At 41.1% G+C, this 23,915-nt stretch overlaps 1 long non-coding RNA gene across 1 annotated transcript in view; it reads right to left on the bottom strand.

The window, feature by feature from the left end:
• LOC146396946 (uncharacterized) overlaps positions 1-22,570 on the bottom strand; it is a 133,914-nt gene extending 111,344 nt beyond the window's left edge. Inside the window, exon 1 of the long non-coding RNA XR_014827561.1 lies at positions 22,311-22,570. This is a non-coding gene — a long non-coding RNA (uncharacterized LOC146396946). The remainder of the gene's footprint in view (positions 1-22,310) is intronic.
• Between the last annotated feature and the right edge of the window lie 1,345 nt (positions 22,571-23,915).

Genomic DNA, 23,915 nt, shown 5'->3' with positions numbered 1-23,915 from the left:
TGCTTGCTTGCTTGCTTGCTTGCTTGCTTGCTTTCTTTCTTTCTTTCTTTCTTTCTTTCCTTCTCTTTCTTGGGCCACACCTGCAGCATTTGGAGGTTCCCAGGCTAGGGGTCAAATCAGAGCTATAGCTTCCAGGCTACACCACAGCCACAGCAATGCCAGATCCAGCCATGTCTGCGACCTACACCACAGCTCACAGCAATGCCAGATCCTTAACCCACTGAGGGAGGCCAGGGATCAAACCAGCATCTTCATGGATACTAGTCAGGTTCATTACCTCTAAGCCACAGCAGAAACTCCCCCTTTTTTGTTGCCCCATGTTTTTTTCACTGCAGCTTCATATCTTTTTCCAGCACCCTCAAGCACACTGCATGGGATGGTGCAGACTGAGTACATGGGGAGAAGCCACTGACTAGAGCTGAAGAATTGGGGGACACTATCACTTACCACAGTCAGCATTCAATCATTACTAATCAGAGTTCTTTCCTCATTACCGTCATTGCTCCCTACTCCCATATACAGCAGCAGTGCTATGAAAAGCACTTTGCACCTTGTCCACAATATTCTGATGAAGAATCTTCAGTTTTTAAGCTTATGCCACGTGGCCAGATCTTGTTCTTGAAAAAGATGAGACATTCAGGATGCTGTTATCTGCATGGATTTTGGCCCATTAATCTGATATTTTTTATTATCTTTAGAAAGCTAGAAATGAATAAACAAACACATCTATTCCTACTTAGAGCTGGATGGTTGCTCTCTGTAAAAACAGCCCATCAGCAATCCTTCTTTTACTTTGAGGTACTTAGGAAGCAGCGAAGCATTTCTCCATCATTAAGTCAAACCACCTGATTCTCCCTGCTGGGTCTGAAGCCCAAGACAATAGGGGCTCCGAAGGGGAACTGCTCTTTTGCCCTAATGCTATGCTGGATCCTTCTCCACTGTGCACATCAACAATCCATCAACAGGGGACATAGTCAGTTGATGAAAAGAGTGGACTGAATGGATGCTACCCATTTAACTAAGTACAATGGTGGGAGTGTCCTTTGTGACTATGCGTGCTTCAATGAGATGGCCCATCCTCAAACTGAGATGCCTGTGGGCTTTCGTGACAAGAGGATACCTCTGACAGGCAACGTGTCCTTTGTTCTCCCTACCCCCTTCACTGACTCACCCAGGCTGTTATTCAAGTTCCTGACCCTAACACTTCTTACCCTTCTGTTTTCAGTCCTAGCCCCACTGGGTTTTTTGGCTGCTGATGTAGGTCTTCCAGGTTAGCCCCAAACCTCAGAAGTCTCTGGCCTTCCTGCTCTGCCACTAAGAATGGGACCCCAGCTGAGATGGCCTCTTTGGCCATGCCTGTCTCTAGGTGGAAGCTGACCAGTTGGCCACTTCCCTATGTTTCCCATTACTAAGGAAATGGGATTTGATTCCATGTGGGGTTTTTTTTTTTTTTTTGGCAACAGATTTTTGTACATCTTTTGAAAAGCTGTTTCTTTTATTTTTTATTTTTTTATAATTTTTATTTTTTCCATTATAGCTGATTTACAGTGTTCTGTCTATTTTCTACTGCACACAAGGTGACCCAGTCACACATACATGTATACATTATTTTTTCTCACATTATCATGCTCTACCACAATTGGCCAGACATAGTTCCCAGTGCTATACAGCAAGATCTCATTGCTTATCCATTCCAAAGGCAATAGTTTGCATCTATTAACCCCAAATTCCCAGTCCCTCCCACTCCCCCCTCCCTCTTGAAAACTTTGCTCTTTACACATTACATTTCCAATGAGACAAGTGATATAAGAATATACTTATGTGATACATCTCCACACCTAAACACAAACCCCCATCGGTGATTTAGTATGCATTTGTGTGAATTTTCATCTATGTTGTCCATTAGTCACATACAGCCCTTTAAATGTAAATGATTTTAAATTAAATGAAATTTCAAATTTAGCTCCTCAATGACAATTGTCACATGTCATGTGCTCAAAGCCACATGAGGCTACTGGCTGCCATATGAGACAGATTATAGGACATTTCCATCACCAGAACGCTCAATCAGATAGCACTGATCTATGGAAGTGTATGGCTCTGTGTTTATGTGATGTGTGCCTGTTTTTGTTCCACGTGAATTTACTGCACCATACATATTGTGTTGTAACATTTTTGTTACTAAATAATGTATCCTGCAGATCTTTTAATGCCACTACATGTACAGCTCCCACATCCTTTCAGCACTTGCCATTTCTATACTGATGGAGTTTAAATGGTTCCTTTTTGATTTTATTTTATGTTCACAATTACAAATGATGTTACAGTTAACATCCTTGTATACCCCTGTACCTGCCTTTTCATGAATCTAAGTGATTATTTTTCTAGGAGAGTTAACAAGAAGTAGAATTTCTAAGTCAAGGTGTATGTCCTTTTTTAGTTATTACAGTCTAAAAATTGCCCTTTAAAGCAGCTCTATCAATGTTCAATTACACTAAAACTATTCCCCTGTTATCACAAACTTTATCTAACTTTGGCAATTCAGCTATGCTCCTGGTTTTAAATGATACCATTATTCTTTTAAATGGACACTTCCATGTAGGAAAATGACTATCGGTCAATACAAATTGCTGGCAATTTGGATTTCCTTTACTGTAATAGCCACTTCAAATATCTTGATGGTTTTTGATTTGTATTTGGCTTTTACTGAATAAAAGAGGTCTTCATATATTTAATATTGGTCTTAAATATACTACATGTGTTATTAATATTTACTTATAATTTTTTTACCTTTGTAACATCTATTTTTTTAATTTTGCAATGTTTATACTTTTTTAATCTCTTAAAAATGTTTTTGATTTTACAGTTTTAAATGTTGGTGTCATTATATTTGTCAATCTTTATGGGTTTAGTATGCATTTTTATTTTAGGCCTTTCCTACTCCTAAGTCATAAACATCCTCTCCTCTAAAATTTTTTAGCTTTTAAAATTACTTTTGTTTTTTAATTCCATAACCCATCTGGAACTTATTTTTATGACTGGTATGTGAGGTAGTGCTCTAATTTTTTTCCCCACTTTCATAGCTAAAAGTTCCCACACAATTATATTAGATAGCCCATTTCTCTCTGTTGTTTTTATTTTTATTATCCTATATCAACTACCCACATATATGTGAAAATGCTTAGACTTTCTATTCTTGGTGTGTCTATTCTTGTGCATTGTTTTACATTCCTTGCTTTATATTAAATTATGAGAAGCAACAAGGAAAATGGTTGGTTATTTTCCTTTTTCAAATTGTCTTGGACATAGGAATCAGGATAAGAATTTCACATTCCATGAAAAATATGATAAAATTCTAATGGGTAGTGAATTGAAATGATAGATTTCTCCAAAAGGTATTGATGTATTTATAGTATTAAATTTTTCCATCAGTTAAAATGGTTTATCTCTTCATACATTTAGCTTTATTCATGAGCAACTATACTTTTATTTACAAAGAATTTTATTCATAAAGTTCTGGTTTTCCTTGCTAGAGCTATTCCTAGCCATTTTATGGGTTTTGTTGTCAATTGGAAACTAATTAAATTTATATGGTCTATTTCTTCATTGGTTACTACAGACATATTGAAATACTAATGTATTTTTTTCCTATTATATAGTGACCACAAGTGGGTCATTAGGACTAATGGCAAGTGTAGTCCCCACAGATTTTACCCATTGGTTCTAAACCATTGCATTCTAACTTGGGGCATGGTACCATAACGTGGTCATTGATTTACGGTAAATATTACACTTTGAAAGTGCCCCACTCTCACACTGAATTGTGTCCAAACTTATATCTCAGCTATGTTTCTAAGTGTTCTTTCTCTGCGTGCCGTGGAAGTGATTTCTGGAGAATGTAGTATGTGAAAGGACCCACTTAACCTTCAAGTAAGTGGCTTGCTTACCTGAAGTGATGTTGTTTGGAATCCCATGTAGGTGGGTCTAACACCCTAAGCCTCATATAGTCATGATGACCAAGACCTTGAAGGCAGAAAAGACAAACCAATACCCAGAATACATGTGAATCATGGTCAGGATGATGCTTTGTCCCTTCCAGGGTAGGGAGGCCTATATAATCAACTTACCACCTTGTGACTGCATAGTCTTCTCAATGGAAGGTGCTGGTGCCATATTGTGGGTTCAGTGTTAGTCTGTTACTGGCAGTTTGGCATTAGCTAGGTCAACCCTAGAAAATATGAGCCCATGCTTTGGGGCCAAATCCTCCAGCAACTCCATCCTTGCTACCATAGCAACTCTGCTCATGTGCCCATTGTGCCAGCGCTAGGGTTTCCAAAGGTGTAAACTGTCTGATCTCAGCTGGTTGAGTTATTCTCACCACTTGTCTATTTGTGCCTTATCTATTATGAGAGCTCTCGAGGGACATTAACATGTGATACAGAAGTCTTCACACTTTTCAACACCTGCAACAATGACATGGCCCTGGTGGGTTGATTACTGAAAATTCTGAAAATTTACTTTAACTCCTCTTCAAATGTTCCCACAGCATTAAACATTGTAAATAACCACCCCAATCTCAAGTGGAAAAATGCCCTATCTGGAGTTCTTCTACATCTCACCTAAAAACTCTGCAGTTATCTGTGCTTATGAAGAAGTAGAGGTGTCTTGAGAAGGCTCATTGAGTACTTTGGGCAATTTTAGAAGTACCAGACAGCATAAGATCCTGGACCAGAGAAGAAGCTAGAAGAGGTAAAGGATGGGAAGGCTTATGGGTTTCAGGACAAGCTTGTTCTAGGGTCCAGGGCTCTCAAGGATCTGAAGTAACAACTTCCCTGAAGTACTCTAAGATGAGGGTAATTTGACATGTCCATTGTAAACAGAACATTGTTTTCTGTTAAACTCTTTTCTACAAGCTGTTCTCCCAATAAAAGAAGAATTTGGGGCTAACCTGAGGTGTCGTTTGGCCAGAGATATGTTTTCTGGGTGGGAGTCAAGGGTGTTGAGAACATGCCAACCCTTGCTGCTTGGTTGAGCAGTTTCTTGTTTATGATGCCCAGTTGGCTGCTGAGATTAAAGCCAGGAAACATTTTTCCTATAGGCAAGGCTGGAAAACTCCCAAATAGATACTACTCAACTGAGCTGAACCACAGAAAGTGTGATTCTGTGATTGACACCTCCTACTAAAACCTCTTCCAAGGAGTGGATTAGGTTTTGAGAGTCTGCTAGTCTGAGGCTGGTGTTTCTGGGTCTTTGGGTAATCCTTTCCATGCCCACACCTGATTAATCTGACACAGTGGTTAACATGGCGGGAGGCTTGCTACAAGGAGGCAAAGAGGTCAGATCATGAAGATGGGCAAGTGAGATGAGGATCAGGGAAGAGAGCCCAGACCACCCACAGATAGTGTTCTCAGAGCCCTGGCCTCCGCATAGGTGAGAGATGCAGGGAAATTATGAACAAAAGAGCCTCAAATCACAGGTAAGGCACCAGAGTGGGATAAAGGGAGTGTATTAGAGTGAAACAGTTGTCTGGGAAGGTTGCGGACGGACCCACTATTCTGGCCCATCTCTGCCAAATTCCATTAGTGCCTTGGGCAGATGAACAGAAGGAGAAGAATTGGAACCACTAGAGGGCGAGGCAGTAGCTTGGAGGGGAAATATCATGGGCTGGGAATCAGAAGTTGGGGCAATCTGGGTCCCTCCCACCTCTGGCCAAGGGCTTTGGGTACAGGCCATTGACTCTTCTAAACTCTTACTTTAGAAGAATACCACTTGTCTGCCTACCCCATGAGCATGCTGTAAGCATCAATCAGCTCCCTGGGACTATAAGGGCCATACTGCAAATCTAATACATACATATAATGGAAAGCAGCTCCAGGGAGATCAGGAAACATCCCAAAGTTCTTTATTGGCCTTATCCTCTTCTGTCCCTCTGTTCCAAGTATTCATATGCACCCACACACACCCACACATACATACCACCTGTACACAATTTACCTGTGTTCCCTTTCAGTATGCACTAAATTTGACTATTTCAACGGATTCGTGTAAAAGTAAAAAACGCAAACGTTATGTCTCGTTGTGATTGCAAAATCAGTATGTGTAAATGTAGACATAAAGATAAGAGAGATGTTTTACAAAGTAAGAATGTAGTCAGAAGTAAACACTTAGGGCATGCAAAATTAAGAGAAATAATAGTGCCAAAAATGCATCCTAATTGAATACATGCAGCTCATTTCCAATTGGCAAAAGATGCCACAAATAAAAAGATGAGAGATAAAGCATGATTCTTCATTGAAATTGGATGTCACCCACAAAATCTGTTTCTCATATACTTACAAGCTATGATATGTTAATTTCTTGACATTCAGAAATTAATTGTCTACACATATGAAGACAATATGAGATGCTTATCATTTGAATCAATAATATTTTTCCTTTACTTCCTCCACTGTTCCTTCATGTCAGGCTTTGGACCGAAAGTTTCCTCTTAGTGCCAATTAAGACCAAAGAGAATATTTTCAAGAGCTAAATTAACAAAAATTTAAATGAAAATAGTTCTAAAGATAAGATAATCCTAAACCTTGCTAGCTGTAGTATAAATTGGCATAATCTTTCTGAAAAGTAATCTGAAATATCCAAGATCCTTAAACTCTCCGTTTCTTTTTAACATATTAATTCTACTTTTAGGAACCTAGAAGCTTAGACATGTAAACACTTTACATATCCACATGATTCAACATTCAGCAACACACTTAAACAATGAATTAGGTCTATATTTATTCAAAGAGAATGATGCCTGTGATCTTTTGATACGAGATAAAAGATATTTTTAAAAACCTGCAAATATTGAACTCCTTATACTATGTGTATATGTGTGGGTTTATGTTTGTAAGTACATTTCATTCCTGTGTATAAGCACAATGAAAGCAAGCTGGAAACATAAACAAAATCCCATTAACAAGGTGCTGAAATTGTAGATTATTCTGAAATTGTAGAATATTCCCTTATTTTGAAGGTTTCAATTTCTTGAGATCTCAGAATATTTATTATATTAATAATTGGAAATAATAAAGCTATTTTCATTTTGAAAGCACTTATTATTGAAAATTCAGAAAATAAATAAAAAGCACCATTCTAGAACTAAAATAGGGGTAACATCTATGTGTACGCTCTGTTTTTCACTCCCAATTTAGGTGGATTACAAATAAATGTGAATATACTGCAGATAGAAAGACAGACGCAGATACATATATGGGAATATATGATACTTGAATTTGAATTTTTTTTTAATTGGTACATAATAGTTCATCCAACTGATGTGACTGCCATTATTCATGCAAAGATTCTCTTATTATTAAATATTTAACTTGATTACTAATATTTTTGCTGCTATGCTAACACAATGATAGAGGCTTTGCCCATGGCTCCTTGCACTTTCTGGTTCATCCTTTTTTTTTTTTTTTTTTTTGTCTTTTTGCCTTTTCTAGGGCCGCTCCTGCAGCACATGGAGGTTCCCAGGCTAAGGGTCTAATCAGAGCTGTAGCCACTGGCCTATACCAGAGCCGTAGCCACTGGCCTATACCAGAGCCACAGCAACTCAGGATCTGAGCAGCGTCTGCGATCTACACCACAGCTCACAGCAACGCTGGATCCTTAACCCACTGAGCAAGGCCAGGGATCAAACCCGCAAGCTCATGGTTCCTAGTCAGACTCGTTAACCACTGAGCCACGACGGGAACTCCCCTGCTTAATCCTTTTGGATAAAATAATAGCAAAAAATTGATGAGCTGAAGTGCATGTACATTAAATTACATATTTACACTTACATACATTTGTACCTATAACATATAATCATATATAAATAAATAATTGATGAACTGAAGTGCATGCACATTTAAATATACGTATAAAACCATCAGTTATTTTACAGAACATGTGTGTCAGTTTATGGCCCCCGGTAGAACATGTTGAGAATAACAACAATAATAAGTGTAGTAAGATCAGTTAATGCTATATAGCATTTACTATGTGCCAGGGATTCTTCTAAGCATTTTGCATGCTGACTCTTTAATTCTGCCAAGAATACATTGAAGCTTTTATTAATCCCATTATACAGATGATAATACTGAGGCACAGAGAAGGTAAGTGACAGCCAACAACTAGATTTCAAACCCAGATGGCTCTGCTTGTATCAGCGCTCTGACCACTCTGCTCTAAGGCCTGTCACAGTGCAGACGCTGCCATTTCTGTTCCTTCTGTCCTCACTGTTGTTAACAATCTGTGTCGTCTTTTCTGACTTGACAAGTAAACAATATTTCATTATTTTCATTTATAATTTTTATTATAAAATAGGATAAATGCATTTTTATATCTCCACTGGTCACTTATACATGTCCTTTGCACATTATTTTTCCTATTAGAATCAAATAGATCCTATTTTTCCTATTAAAGTAGCATCACTTTCTATAAAACTCTTAGAGGAAAACATAGGCCAAACACTCTCCGAATTAAACCACAGCAATATCTTCTCAGATCCACCTCCTAGAGTAATGATGGTAAAAAAAAAATAAACAAGTGGGGAGTTCCCGTCGTGGTGCAGTGGAAACAAATCTGACTCGGAATCATGAGGTTGTGGGTTCAATCCGTGGCCTCGCTCAGTGGGTTAAGGATCTGGCGTTGCTGGGAGCTGTGGTGTAGGCTGGCAGCTACAGCTCTGATTAGACCCCTAGCCTGGGAACCTCCATATGCTGTGGGTATGGCCAAAAAAGACAAAAGACAAAATAAATAAATAAAATAAACAAATGAGACTTAATTAAACTTAAAAGTTTCCACACAGCAAAGGAAACCCTAAACAAAATGAAAAGACAACCCACTGAATGGGAGAAAATCTTTGCAAATGATGCGGCTGACAAGGGATTAATCTCCAAAATTTATAAACACTTTCTACAGCTCAATACCAAAAAAACAAACCCATCCAAAAATGCGTGGAAGATCTAAACAGATAATTCTCCAAAGAAGATATACAGATGGCCAAAAAACACATGAAAAGATGTTCAACATCACTAATTGTTAGAGAAATGTAAATCAAAACCACTATGAGGTACCACTGGCCAGAATGGATATCATCAAAAGTCTACAAACAATAAGTGCTACAGAGGGTGTGGAGAAAAGGGAACCCTATTACACTCTTGGTGGGAATGTAAATTGTTGCAACCTCTGTGGAAAACAGTATAGGGATTCCTCAGAAAACTAAAAATAGAATTACCTTTTGATCTAGCAATCCCACTCCTGGGCATCTATCCAGAGAAAACCATGATCTGAAAAGATACATGTAGTCCAATGTTCATTGTAGCACTATATACAATAGCCAAAACATGGAAACAACCTAAATGTCCATGGAGTGGATAAAGAAGATCTAGTACATATACACAATGGACTATCACTCAGCCATTAAAAGGAAAGAAATAACAGCATTTGCATCAACATGGATGGACCTAGAAATTATCATGCTAAGTGAAATCAGTATACAGTGAGACACCAACATCATATGCTATCACTTACATGTGGAATCTAAAAAAAAGGATGCAATGAACTTCTTTGCAGAGTGGATACTGACTTACAGGCTTTGAAAAACATGGTTTCCAAATGATACAGGTTAGGGGGTGGGGGATGCGCTGGAAGTTTGGGATGGAAATGCTATAATTTGGTTGTGATGATTGTTGTACAACTATAAATGTCATAAAAGTCATTGAGTAATAAAAAAATTAAGAAATGAAAAAATAAAGTAGTGTCACTGTAGATTAGAAGCAATAATACACTGTGTTTCTTGTATGCTGTATTTTTTGTCTCTTGGCTTGTTCTTTTAACACAGCATATACATACAGTGTATGTATGTATACATACATTCTATAGGAGACATACAGAATGTCTGTCTATTTCTATGTCTCCTATAGAAATTTCACTTTTTCATGTAGTCAAAGCTATCATTCTTTTCATTTATGATTTCTACTCAAATAATAGTCTATATTTTATTCTATACACATTTGATTCTAACATGTTTTAGAAATAGATTATTTTAATCTACCTGAAATATAGAGTGTGAGGCAGATCCTATTTTTCCCCAAGGGGCAAATTAGCTATCCCAAATATCATTTTATAAATTGAAGAAGTAAATTTTCCTGTAAACTGATTAAAAAGTAGCCAGAGGGTATGAGAATCCAACAAAAGGTAGAAATTGTACGGATGTGACCTCTTCTTTAAAATCTAGAAGTGAAAAGAAAAAACAAAGGAGTTCCCTTCGTGGCTCATCAGTTAACAAACCCGACTAGGATCCACAAGGATTCAGTTTTGAATCCTGGCCTTGCTCAGTGGGTTAAGGAGCCAGCATTGCCGTGAGCTGTGGTGTAGGTTGCAAATGCAGCTCAGATCCCACGATGCTGTTGCTGTGGTATAGGCTGGAAGCTGTAACTGCGATTTGACCCCCTAGCCTGGGAACTTCCATATGCCACGGGTGCAGCCCTAAAAAGCGGAAATAAATAAATAAATAAAATGAAATCTAGGAGCGGTGTAGCTGATTAAGAATCCAACTGCAGCAGCTCAGGTTGCTGAAGAGGTACGGGTTTGATCCCCAGCCCAGGGCCATGAGTTAAATTATCCAGCATTGCCACAGCTACAGAATAGACTGCAGTTTTGGAGTAAGTTGCATCTGTGGCTCGGATTTAATCCCTGGCCTGGCAACTTCCACATGCCACGGGGACAGCCATAAAATAAAATAAAATCTAAACCCCATCCTCCTAACAGTTCAAGGAAGACACGATCCAAAATAAGAAGTCTTGTAAATGACCCTGATCAGAAACTCCCCCTCCATGCCCTGAATCTTTCTTCTCCTTGGAACTTCGTCTAACTCCTGATACAACCCCCAGCCACTAGCACTCGCACATTCCCTCTACACTGCGCCTGGGACAACCCTTTAATTTTTTTGTCAACAGTCCCTTTCCTTTGTTCAGTTTGTATAGCATTTTATTTGAGAACCTATTAAAGATCAGAAAAGAATTTGTGGGCAGCATGAAATAGCATCCTTCTATGAGATGGGCCTCTCCTCAGATCTTGCCCATTCCTGTGTGGAGGCCTGGCACCCTGGTAGGTGGCCCTCTATCCTAAGGAACTAGTGTCATAGCCATGGTTTGGGCCTTGGCCATAGGGCCCAGTCCCTGAGGCAGCTTTCCTGTCCCCCTCCTTTGGCCTCACTGTAGGTATTCAAAAGACCAAGATGTGGGTCTCGTGTGTGAGGCTCTGCTTGGCAGAGGCTGGAGAACCTGCTGGGCTCCACATGGAGGAGATGCCACACTTCCCATAGGTGGAAGCCAGCCAGCAGGGGCCCTGGGTGACTTCCCAGACCCTCCTTGGTGGCATCACTTTCCACATTTATTTCCAACTTGATCTTCTATTCATTTCCCACATTCTTTACACATTTCTTTCATATTATTTTCCCCATTTTTGACCCATTTCTTTTTTTTTTTTCGACCCATTTCAATTCAAAATTTACAGCCCATTTGGTCTTATACCAGTATGTTTAGTCTGTCTGGACTCTTTATCATAGTTTGTGGGTGCCCAGGAACACCCTCACTAAGTGATCTGGAAGGTACAGGTGTTTTGGGGGGTTCCCGTTGTGGCTCAGTGGAAATAAATCTGACTAGCATCCATGAGGACGCAGGTTCGATCCCTGGCCTCTCTCAGCAGGTTAAGGATCCCATGGCTGTGAGATGTGGTGTAGGTTGCAGATGAGGCTCGGGTCCTGCATTGCTGTGGCTGTGATGTAGGTCAGCGGGTACAGCTCCGATTCAGCCCCTAGCCTGGGAACCTCCATATGTGGTGGGTGTAGTCCTAAAAAAAAGTACAGGTGTTTTTTAGAGCTAAGCCCCAGCATCCTAAGAAAAACCTTTCTCTTAAGAAAGGAATGAGACGAGCACAAGTGGCTTAATTAAATGTACTTTGTATACCAGGCATTTTAATATTTCATTTCATGATCATACTATTTATCTGAGGTAGATATTATCCCCACTTCACAGATAATGAAGACTGTGTCCAGAGAGGTTAGGTAACTTGTCTGTGATTATTCAACCTGAGTAGTGGAACAGGAATACAAACCATATGACCTTCTCTAAAGCCATTGTTCTTTCCATTATTCCACCTTGTCTCCTGAGTCTCAGCTGTAGGAACTTGTCTAGATTGCATTTGTGATGAAGAAGGGAATGGGGTTGATAAACACTAGCAGTTATTTCAAGGTAGCATGAAGCCTCATCTCTTTTTCCTTAATGAACAAGTTATTCTTTCAATTTTATTGGGCCATATATGGTTGTTTCATGTCTTTAGAGCTTTAGTGAGGGATTTAAGTCACCTCAATTTGAATTTTAAATGCAGGACTGTGCTTAAGTCCAATCCCCTTAAGGGAGATTGACAAGTAGGGAAGACTGATCCCTGCCCCAGGGAGCAGTAGAAGCAGTAGAAGGGCCCCTTCCTCCAGGGGGGCCAGAGTGAATTCAATTGGACATCAAAGGACCAACTCCATCCAGTCCAGGCTCTGCTACAAGAAGCCCTTCTAAATCCCAGGCTCTCTGAGCCTCAATATCCCTCTCAGTAAAATGGAGAGGGTTTGTCCATGTAGAGGACGACAAGAAGGTTTTCATTCCTGTGCCACTTCGGTGCACGTGGCCACAGCTCCCTAGAATGCTGTGTTGGGAAAAACTCTAAGGCTCCAAGGGAAGGGTTCTATAATAATGACAGAAGTCCACATGGTTTGGGCACAGAAGGTCAGAGTGCACGCATCTTCCGTTTCCTAGATCAGGACACAATTAAGATCCCTTTAGTTACAACATTTGTGGCCACATGTCTGCCCCTTGGGCCTTGTCTAACTTCAACAGACTCATAAATATTAAATCCACCTGGACCATGATGGATGCAGGAGATCATGGGACACGAACATAGGGAGACTGATGAGGTGGTCTTCGCTGAGGGGTGCAGGAAATTTAAAGGGAGAAATGCTTTCTGACCCCCTTCTCACCCTAAAGCCAAGTTGTAAGAACACATGTGTCTCAGGAAAGTCAAGTTTCTTCAGTGGCAAAAAAAAAAAAAAAAAAAAAATTGTAAAGCCTTGAGCTTTTACATTAAAACAGATCTTACAGAATAGAATAGAACATATTTACCTGTTTCTTTATGTCTTTTTTTTTTATGGCCACACCTGCAGCATATGGAATTCCCAGGCTAGGGGTGGAATTGGAGCTGTAGCTGCTGGCCTACACCACAACCACAGCAATGCAGGATCCAAGCTGTATCTGTGACCTACACCACAGCTCATGGCAGCGCCAGATCCTTGACCCACTGAGCAAGGCCAGGGATTGAACCCTCATGGATCCCAGTTGGGTTGGTTACCACTGAGCCATGTCGGGAACTCCTACATGATTTTTTTTTTTTTAAATAGGGCAGTATACTTCAGGGAAATTTAGTGCTTGCTCAATGTGCTCTGCTCCCAAAAGCCTACATGATCTCACTTCTCTTTTGCTATTTGTTTTCCATCAAAAACTTGGAAAGCACCTATAGGAAGAGTACCAGGAAAATGATGACCAAATAGTTCAATCAGGAAAAGAAAAACCAGTGGAGGACCCAGGAGCTTGTCTCAACTGGGGAAAAGCAAGACTTGGCACAAGAGCCAAGCTGTGACCTCAGAGAAAAGCCTGGGCCAGTGGGGCCTGTGGGACTTAGTAGCATGAACTCCATTGAGCAGCCTCCCTGAAATGGAGCCATTCTGTTGATGGGGGTGGCGGGGAAGAAACCTCTTTTTTCTTCCTCCTGCCTAAACTCATTGTTATTCATTAGCTATAATCCCATCTTCCAAATGGCCTTCAGGTCAATATATCCATTTGACAAGTATTTATTGAGTATCTACTCTGTACCAAACATGATGTAAATTCAGTAATCCATTTAATATCCATTTTGTCCACGACTGCCTCGATCCTGGCCTTCCTCTGTACATCCATCTTAGTAAATGTCACCATCAACACCCTGTGATCCAAGCCTGGGCATCATTCTCTTTCCCCATCTCAATCACTCTTTATCACCTAGTAAATCTCTAAGTCCTTCTATTTCAGGACCAACTCAGAATATAGCCAGAAAAAGCACTTGAGTTGTCTTTTCTCTGTGCTCTTGGAGCTAAACTCAGCCAGTCACAGCATCTGCTTCCTATTCTTAAAGTAGAAATCTGTGATACTTCCCCATGGGCTTGGCAAACATGCCATCCTTTTCCCAACTTTCTCCAGTGCCAAAAAGGCTGAGTTCCTGGGGGCAGGAGCAGTGGAGTGCAGCCCCTGTGAGCATGGCCAGCATTGCTGAGGCTACAGGGCAGGTGAAGACTAGGAGAAGCAGGTATGTCCATAGGGGTCACACCAGACCAGCTCTGGGTGTGATTCTGGCAGTTGTCTGGCTTAGCTTCCCGGATGCCTGCTCATTGCCTAAACACTGTTACGTGATCTTGCCAGGGATTCTCCAAATTATCCAGCAGTCTTTCCACAAATCCCTTTCCTTGATATGATCACCCAGGTCAGTTTCTGTTGCATACAAACAAGGATTTTTGTCTAAATGAGTACCAGCGTTCTGGGTATCATTTCCTTGGTAAAGAGAAAGAAGGGGACAGAACCACAGGTGATGCCTGGGGGTGTGGTCTTAGTGACAAGGACTGAAACAAACAAGGCACAGGCCAGGACTATGCAGCAGCAGGTGGAGCTAGACAGGGAAATGTGAAATCTGGACAAATGCTTAGGCTGAGCCAGAGAGCAAGGGTCTGACCCGAGGTGAGTCTCTAGAAGTCTTGTGGAATTGGGATGAGTAATGAGTGACCAGAGCAGTGGGTAGGTAGGCAGAAGCACTGAACCGAGGCACTGAGAGCAGAGTTAGGGCAGCCCAAGCATCCTATAGATGCTTCTGGGTCAAAATCATGGGATCAGAATCCAGTGGAGCTCCAATCACATCTTTCATTCCCTGTGACTTCCTTTGGTTCCTCTATGTCTGGACTCACCCTCCTTTGCTTCTCAGTCCTCAAGCTTCTGAATCTTCCACATACAAATTTAATCTCTCCCTGACCTGGTACAGTTATGCCAGTTTATGTGTCTTTTCAGTTGTCAGTCTCTGCCACTGGACTCCAAGTTGCAAGAGGAAAGAAGCCACATCTGGTTTGACTCACCACCACATCCCCAAGGCAAGCAAAAGTAGGCTACTTGTTAAATTATTATCTAAGAGAGGAAAACTCAGCAGTTACAATAATAATTAATAATCTAATTACAAATAATAATAACATAATAATAATTAATGTAGTCTTAACATTCTGTCCTCACAAGTCAATGACATAGTCATTATTGCTCCTATCTCACAGTTGAGAAATCTCATGCAGATAAGGTAATGCCATTGGCCCAAGGTCATATGACCTTGACCTAGGTCTATCCTCACTCGTGTTCTACAGTCTACTTCTTTGACTTTTGGGGAAGTCACTCTCCCTCTCATGTTCTAATCCATGGCCAAGGAAGTTAGGTTGAAACAGTAGGTAAGTCTGGTGTCAGGTGTTGCCCAAGGGCTTCTTTTGTTTGGCCAGCACATTGTTTTAGTCGAATTTGAATGCCTTTGGGCAAGCAAGAGCTCAACAATTTTCAAGCTGTTCACCCTACTCAACTCCATTTTTAATTGTCAGGGCTCAGTTCCAGCCTTAATATCATCATCATTGGAGTCTGTAAGATTATGAGCCTTGAATTCCTGGACCAACTGCCTCTGTACCCTAATTACATATGATTCCATGGACATTCTTGTCCCTCTTCCCCCCATTTCTTGATGAACCCAGGCTCTGCTAGGAGCCTGGCCCCAGATCCAAGAAGACAATGTCATAGTACTACTGGCTTCTCATCGTATCGGTATATCTAGGGGTTATATTGAGTAGTTTTAGGGTAAGCAAATAAAGATGTGAGACCTTCAGGAAAAAAAGACCCCTACAAAAATACCTCATATTATTCAGAGGAATTCAAACCATATGTTTCTGCTTCTTTTACTGATTCTTTTTACAAGTAAACCATTAAAATGCACTCCTCTAAGAGCTGTTTGATGTCCCAAGAGCTCCCAAACATTTTACAAGCTGTTTTCCTTAGAACCAAAGGATATGTTCAACTTACCCAAAAGATGTGGAAGGCACCCAAATCTGAAGGATTCTTTCCCAACCTTTGAATTAGATGCAATAAATTGCCTGCTTCTAACTCTCCATGATGGTTGAAATTTGTAACTGTCCTTGTGAAACCACTCTGACTTGGTTTCTGGGAGCATTAGAAAGAGTGTCCATGGAAGGAACTGAGAGTTTAGGAATATTGTGGTGTTTGTAAATGCGGCCTTTTCTGCTGCTCGATCCCTTTTTCTGAGCAGGAAGTTGCCTTGAAACAGGCAGAAAACAATTACAGCCCAACATTCATAACCTGCTCATCTCAAGGATCCCTCTCTCATATTTTCTTTTTCTGTTCTAACCAGCAGATAATAATCATCTTGCCTCACACAAGAGATTTAAGTTGGGCAGATAAAAAAGACCCATTCCATCTTCATCAGCCTGCCCTATCTTGTTGAAACTCAACTCATGACTTCAACTTGCTTGTGCAAAAAAGCTTATTTTTATCCCATCTCCACCTTCTGGGGCTTTTAACAGACATCTTTCCCTCTAGAGGTATTACTTTTTATTCTCAAAAAAAAAAAAAATTCAATAGCAGCTTCAACATCTCACTTTGTCTAGAGGTTTAGCCTTTGAAAATTCCCCATGAATTCTCTTTTTTATGTATTTTATTGAGTCATAATTGACATCTAACATTATATTAGTTTCAGGTGCACAACATAATGATTCCATATTTGTATATATTATGAAAGGATCGCCGTAAGTCTAGTTAACATCCGTCCACCACACACGATTACAAAATTTTTTTCTTGTGATGAGAACTTCTAAGGCCTACTCTCTTAGCAACTTTTAAATATGCAATATAGTATTATTAAATGTCATCACCATGCTATACATGACATCACCATGACATTTCTTTTATAAGAGGAACCCATGAATTCTCTTACTTAAGTCTTCCAATTTATTCTTACAATAGTCCTGGGCAACCTTCTCAGCATCCTACCATCCAGTGAAGATAAATGATGCTCCAGAGAAAAGTAAGGAAAAAACTGAAGCCTAGGTTCCTTGATTTAAAAATGACTGTATTAGGGAGTTCCCATCGTGGTGCTGTGGAAATGAATCCAACTAGTAACCATGAAGGTGCAGGTTTGATCCCCGGCCTCGCTCAGTGGGTTAAGGATCTGGCATTGCCCTGAGCTATGGTTTAGATTGCAGAGGCAGCTCGGCTCCCAAGTTGCTGTGGTTGTGATGTAGACGGGCAGCTATAGCTCTGATGTGACCCTTAGCCTGGGTCCACATGCCACGGGTGCAGCCCTAAAAAGCAAAATAAATAAATAAATAAATAAGACAGTATCTTCTATTTGGGGACTTTTCAAGCAGAAAATACTTAATAGAGCTCCACAACAAATCTACACCCATGACTCAAATCCACCCCCATGAATACCTGTGATTGATTCAGTTAATGAATGAGTGAATGTTTAGCCCCCTGGGGTGGGGGCTACCTGAGAGGTAGGAAGCCAGATAACTTATTTTAAGGTTGGCTCAATGGGAGAACTAGCCTTTCCAGTGAGTGTGTGAGAAACTCTAAGTCTGAAGGGAGAATACAAGTAAGGCTGAGCAGGTTCATTTTACTTTAAGAAAAAACAAATGAGTCAAATTAAGAAACTTCTAGAACTGCCTAATTATGTACAGCAAAAAAAAATACCCTTGGGCACCTGGTTCTTTTCACAGTGGAAGAGCTGTTTAGAGAAAAGTCAGTGCTTTGCACTAATTACTGGTTATCCAATCCTTTGCAAAATGCTCAATGTTTGCAGTGTCGGAGTGATTCAATGTGAAATATAGCTTCGGCCATGCTTTGGTACAGATGACAAAGAGCACGGGTGTTCTTTCTGGCTCCAGTGATAGTCCCACCCTCCTCTGCATCCATATCACAGGAAGAAAGTGACTTAGTGAACAAGTAAGCTTCAGGACCTTGCAGATCCAGGACTGGGTCCTTCTGAGCCCAGTAACGAGCAGTCAAGAGAATAGCACTGAGTCCTTTTACAAAAATTCCACCAGCTTCAGCTTAATATCCATTCATCCAGTCTAATGTCTCTTGACAAAGAAGGAGAAGTTTTACCGCAGGTGAGGAGTTCTGCTTTCTGTCTGTCATCCATCAAAATCGCCCTCTTAATCTTCAAGCATAGGCTCATACTTGGTCAGTTGTTCTCAAAGTTAGCAGAGAGAAGAATTACGGAGGTCTTGTTAAAGCACTGAGTGTTGGGTTTCTGACCCTGCAGAGTTTCTGACCCATCAGGGCTAGAGTGAGCCTGAGAACATGCATTACTAACAAGTTCCCAGTGATCCTGATGCTGCTTATCCAGGGACCACACTTTGAAAAGCTTCGATGTGGGCTTACCCTTTCACCTGTGTTCTTATTCCCATTCCTTTTGGCCTCCTTTGAGGAGAACATTGACCTTATCCTTACTTCCTCCCTGACTCAGCTTTGAGCACAAATGGGCATCTTCTATGTAAGGACCATCATTTATGTCCTTGACATTGACAAAAATATATGTAATAGGGCCCACATGGAGGTTGCTTGGTTCTCAAGCTTTTACCAACTGACAAAAAAGATTTGCCACATAGGTACTTTCCAAACCCCACTGTTACAGCCTCACTACCTTTCAGAATCGGTCAAAACACAGTTAAGCAAAGTCGATGGAGAAGTAAGAGACCCTTGTCCATCTATCTCTCCAGATACCACAAAAGATTAATTCCTGGCTTAAGCCAAACCAGCTGAGAGGCTCCACCTAACCCCACCTGGCCCCATGATATGCCCTCCTCCATGCAAGGCTCTGAGACACAGGTTTAGTGACCTGAGCATTGGGCTGGGCCATCGTGCTTACCTGGGGCCCTGTAGGAAACTGCCTCTAATAACACACCTGTGCACTGCAGGATATGGCCCATTACAATGCTGCAGTCTCATCACTGTACCACGAGGAATGTCTCGCATGATCTTTACCCAGAACAGCATCATGCTTTCCCTGGGCAAATGGCCCAATTCTGCCTCATGGACACTGCATCTCATAACTGGCTGTGACTGTCTCTTCTCTTTGGCCACTAGGTTCCTAGGTACCAGCTTTTTGGCCTTCTCTCAGGGGGAAGGCCCACAGAAGTAAACAAAAACACAAACCATGGCTCCTGTGTGGATAGAGGCTGCAAGGCCCACAGGAAGGTCAGGGAAAATGAATGCCTGATGTGCCAGAATCTCCAAGTGTCCATGGGTCAATTTCAACATGCCAGCTGTCCGTCTGAAGATTTTATTGTCATAGACCGTAACCTCAAAGATCACTTGGCCCTGTCCTCTAGGCTGTTGTCTAGACATTTGCTGGCTGGACTCTTCCATCCAACACAGAAACCAGCCCAAGGTTGCAGCTGAATGACATTTGAAAGTTGGGCACAACTTGTCTCAACCTGGGTGGCTTTGATTTTCAAAACTTTTGGAAGATAAATATGAATAAAAAGCATCATCTGTGTGATAGTCACCGAGAGGCTTTCAAGAGCCATGTCAGCCTTCAGAGTCACATCCAGGGAGGAAGGCAGTGGGCTGGGGCCTCTTCTTTCCTTCTCAACTCTCCTTCTGTAAAGGATACTTTGAGATCAACTGATCCTGGGAAGATTGCTCACTGCAAGGACACAGTCAGCTTTGGTTTCCCATGACATTCATGGACTCCTCTCTTCAAATATTTTTTCTTCTACTTCTCACCAGTGCCAAAACCTCTGATATATTCTATATTTTGATTTCTTTTTTCTGTTTTTTGTTTTTTTACATTGTACCCATGGCATGCAGAAGTTCCTGGGCCAGGGATCAAGCACGTGCCACATCAATGACCCAAGCGAAAGCAGTGACAATACTGGCTCCTTAACCCGTTGAGCCACCAGGGAACTCCTGATATATCCTTTTTTTAAAGGGAAGCTCTCTGCTCTGTGGAAAACTGGAGGTTGCAAATTGGTGTTCCTGAACCATCCTGAGTAGGCTGCCAAATCTCCTAGGCCTAGCAAAATTCATCAATGTCAGGCAAATCAGAGAGCCAGGATTCCCAATTAAGACTCCACATCTGAGAGCATCAAGGACTTTGGGAGCTCTCAGAAGCTCAAGCCAAAGATGAACCCCTAGCAATGGTCAAATTTTCCAAGGGGAACCCCATCTCCTGAAATGAGAGAAGAGTTAGAAGCTCAGTCAGTCAGCACAGAATTCATACTGACCTTGAGAAGGAATGGTGAGAATATATCCACCATGACTTTCTTAGCCACGTCCAGGCTCTGAGAGCCTATTTCATGCACTGTTTATTCAAGTCCTTTGCAACCAGAGGTTTATACTCCAAGTTAGGGCTTTTGAAAGCAAAATAACACAAGCTTTGGCCATCTCTTTCTCATCCCGTCTGTGCTCCTCTGAGCCTCATCCCCTGAAGTCATGTATCAGCAACCCATATTGATGCTAAAGTGGTTAATACTTAAACCAAGTCGAAAGATGGATACTGTCTCTGGTTTTAAAGACCTGCAGGATTCAGCCTTACATCCTGCCTGCCTGTCCCTAGGTCCCTAATCCCCAACCAAACCATGCAGCTCTTAATGAAATCTCTGGGCAGGGAAACACCATGTTTTAACTCTGAATTTTCTTGAGGGAAAGTGCCTTTCCCTATCGTCCCCTGTGAAGTCACCCAAACTTTCTTGCTTTTTTCCTAAGTTCCATCTTTCCAGCCTCTTAATTATCTCTGGGATCAGTCCCAAGAAGGTCTCTGGCTTCTCTAAATCTCTCCTAAAAGCCTTCCTTTTGTAATAAATGCAAGCGAGTTGACACATTCCTTGGACCAAGAAGTCTCTAGCTTTGCATGGCCTGCAATTTTTCAAAAATTAAAAAAAAAAATTAAAAAAAAAAAACAAACACGTCTTTGAGGAGTGAGTCAGAGGCATTAGAGTAACTCCCTGTGTAGTGGATTCTCTTCACAGGCTTGATACCTTGGCCCTGCTCTAGATATTTCTCATCCTGGGGAAAGGTCTGAAATGTTAATGCCTTGGGACCCTGCCACAGTTTACAAAAAGCACCTTTGCCTTCAAAAGCTTCTGTGTTAACCAAAGGTGATTAAAACCAGGTCCTTGCCAAGGGCATTCTTTCACAGTTCTGAACAAGTAAGGAAAAGCAGAGATGATTATCTGGCGAGCTCAGCCGAGATTTGCTCCTTTCTATAAAAATATACATGCTGACAAAACAACAGCTGTAGATTTACAATTTGTCTGATTTGATCACCTTTCAGCACAGGAAACTGGCTTGTATACTCCATTAGAGGGGCTGCTGTAGGGACTGTCATGGGAGACAAAGCCCAGGCTGGGACAAAACCAGAGATCAAGCTCTGATATCACCTGGACCATCACCTTCAAGATGCCGCTGGAATGTCCCATCCCCGCAGGCAGAAAGTTCCTGCAACCCTGTGGCTGACTCTTTCGCAGCACATTACAGGGTGTGCTGTGATGTGTGTCTGCTCACCTCACCCAGTAGTTGATGAGTTCCTTGTATTTCAGCAGGGAGTCCTTTAAAACCCTCCTGAATTGCTAAGAGCTTTTCCCTGGAAAACCAGGAGCACTTCCCTTCCTTTTAGAAACATCCAGACACAGCAGTGCTCATCCAGGCTAAACAATCACAGGCATAACTCCGAGATGTGACAGGTTCATTTCCAGAAAACAACGATAAAGCAAATATCACAGCAAAACAAGTCATACGAATTTTTCAGCCCCTCAGTAGCATAAATTGTATTTATACGATACTGTAATCTATTAAATGTGTAATAGCATGATGTCTAAAAAAAAGCATCCATACCTCAGTTAAAATATATTTTATCATTAAAAAATAAATGCTAACAAACATCTGAGCCCTTGGCAAGTCTTAATCTTTTTGCAATAGTAAAATCAAAGATCTCGGATCACAGATCACTACAGCAAATAAAAGTCAAAGTCATTACAGTCTCTTACAGCATAGTTAATGTACAATATTATGTTACAAGTATACAATACAGTGATTCATAATTTCTAAAGATTATATTCTAAAATATTGGCTACATTCTCCGTGTTGTACAATATATCCTCTTACCTCATTACAGTTTCTGATGAGGACTTCGTGACCAGCTGGCCCTTGCGCTCCACCTCAAGCCCTCATCCCGTTATCTCTCTTTATCACTTCCTACCGCTCTGCTGTTGCACACTTTGCACTAATCACCATGGTTTCCTGACCTCCCAGGAAGCTCCCAGCTCAGGGAGTTGGTGCTTGCTGTGTCCCCTACCAGGGACACTCTCTGCCCATCTCTCCGTAGGACTTCCTCCTCACCTCCTTCATTTCTTTGTTTAAATGCCACCTTCTCCAGGAGGACGTCTCAGAGCAAACTGTTTAAAGATTCAGCTCACTCTTGACATCTCCTTTCCCTGACTTAATTTTCTGCATAACTCAGATCACCCCTTGACATAATTTATATTTTCCTTATTAATTCTTTGTACTATATGTCCTCAAAGGAACATGCCGGACTGCATAAGAAAAGGAGTTTTGTCTGTGTGTTCACTGCTGTATTTTCACCCCACAGGATACACATTAACTCCTGTGGGCTAAAGATATATATAGAGAGATATATATACACATATATACATGTATACATATACATGGAAGGAAGGGAGGAAGGAGAATCAATGAGCAAATTTTCTTTCTTTCTTTCTTTTTGTCTTTTTAGGGCCATACCTGTGGCATATGGAGCTTCCAAGGCTAGGGATCAAATCAGAACTGTAGCCACTGACCTACACCATAGCCACAGCAAAGCAGAATCCGAGCCACCTCTGTGACCTACCCATAGCTCATGGCAATGCCGGATCCTTAACCCACTGAGAAAGGCCAGGGATCGACCTGCATGGTCATGGTTGCTAGTCAGATTTGTTAACTGCTGAGCCACAATGGGAACACCTGTCTTTTTAACGGCTGAGTAATATTCCTTCATATTCTTAATCCATTCATCTGTCGATGAACATCTAGGTTGTTTCCATGTCTTGGCTGTTGTGAATAGTGCTGCTATGAATATAGGGGTGCATGTATCTTTTTCAATGAAAGTTTTGTCTGAATATATGCCCATCAGTGGAATTGCTGGATCATATGGTAGCTCTATACTTAGTTTCCTGTGGTGGCCCCATTCTGTTTTCCATAGTGGTTGTACCAATTTACATTCCCACCAACAGTGGAGGAGGGTACCTTTTTCTCTACACTCTCTCCAGCATTTGTTATTTGTTGACTTGTTAATGATGGGCATTCTGACTGGTGTGACGTGGTACCTCATTGTAGTTTTGATTTGCATTTCTCTAATAATTAGTGATATTGAGCATTTTTTCATATGCCTGTTGTCCATCCATATGCCTTCTTTGGAGAAATATCTATTTAGTGTCTTCTGCCCATTTTTCAATTGAGTTGTTTGTTTTTTTGTTGTTGAATTACATAAGTTGTTTGCATATTTTGGAGATTAGGCCCTTGTCTGTCGCATCATTGGCAAAGATATTCTCCCATTCTGGGATACTTTTCTTAGTTAATCTAGGATTGCTGACAACAAATTCTCAAGAAGGGCATTGGGTGCAAAAAGGCTAAGCATGTGTTCAGAGTTAGATGGAATACACACCCAGCTAATGTTCAGACCCCTGCATCCTGACCTTACTTGAGTGAGTATTG

The sequence above is a fragment of the Sus scrofa genome, chromosome 14 (genome assembly GCF_054392235.1).
Source record: "Sus scrofa isolate SSC_HxYL_T2T_F1_AM1 chromosome 14, Sscrofa_HxYL_maternal_Yorkshire_Landrace_v2.0, whole genome shotgun sequence".
NCBI classification, from domain to species: domain Eukaryota; kingdom Metazoa; phylum Chordata; class Mammalia; order Artiodactyla; family Suidae; genus Sus; species Sus scrofa.
This window is presented reverse-complemented; position numbering and strand designations above follow the sequence as displayed.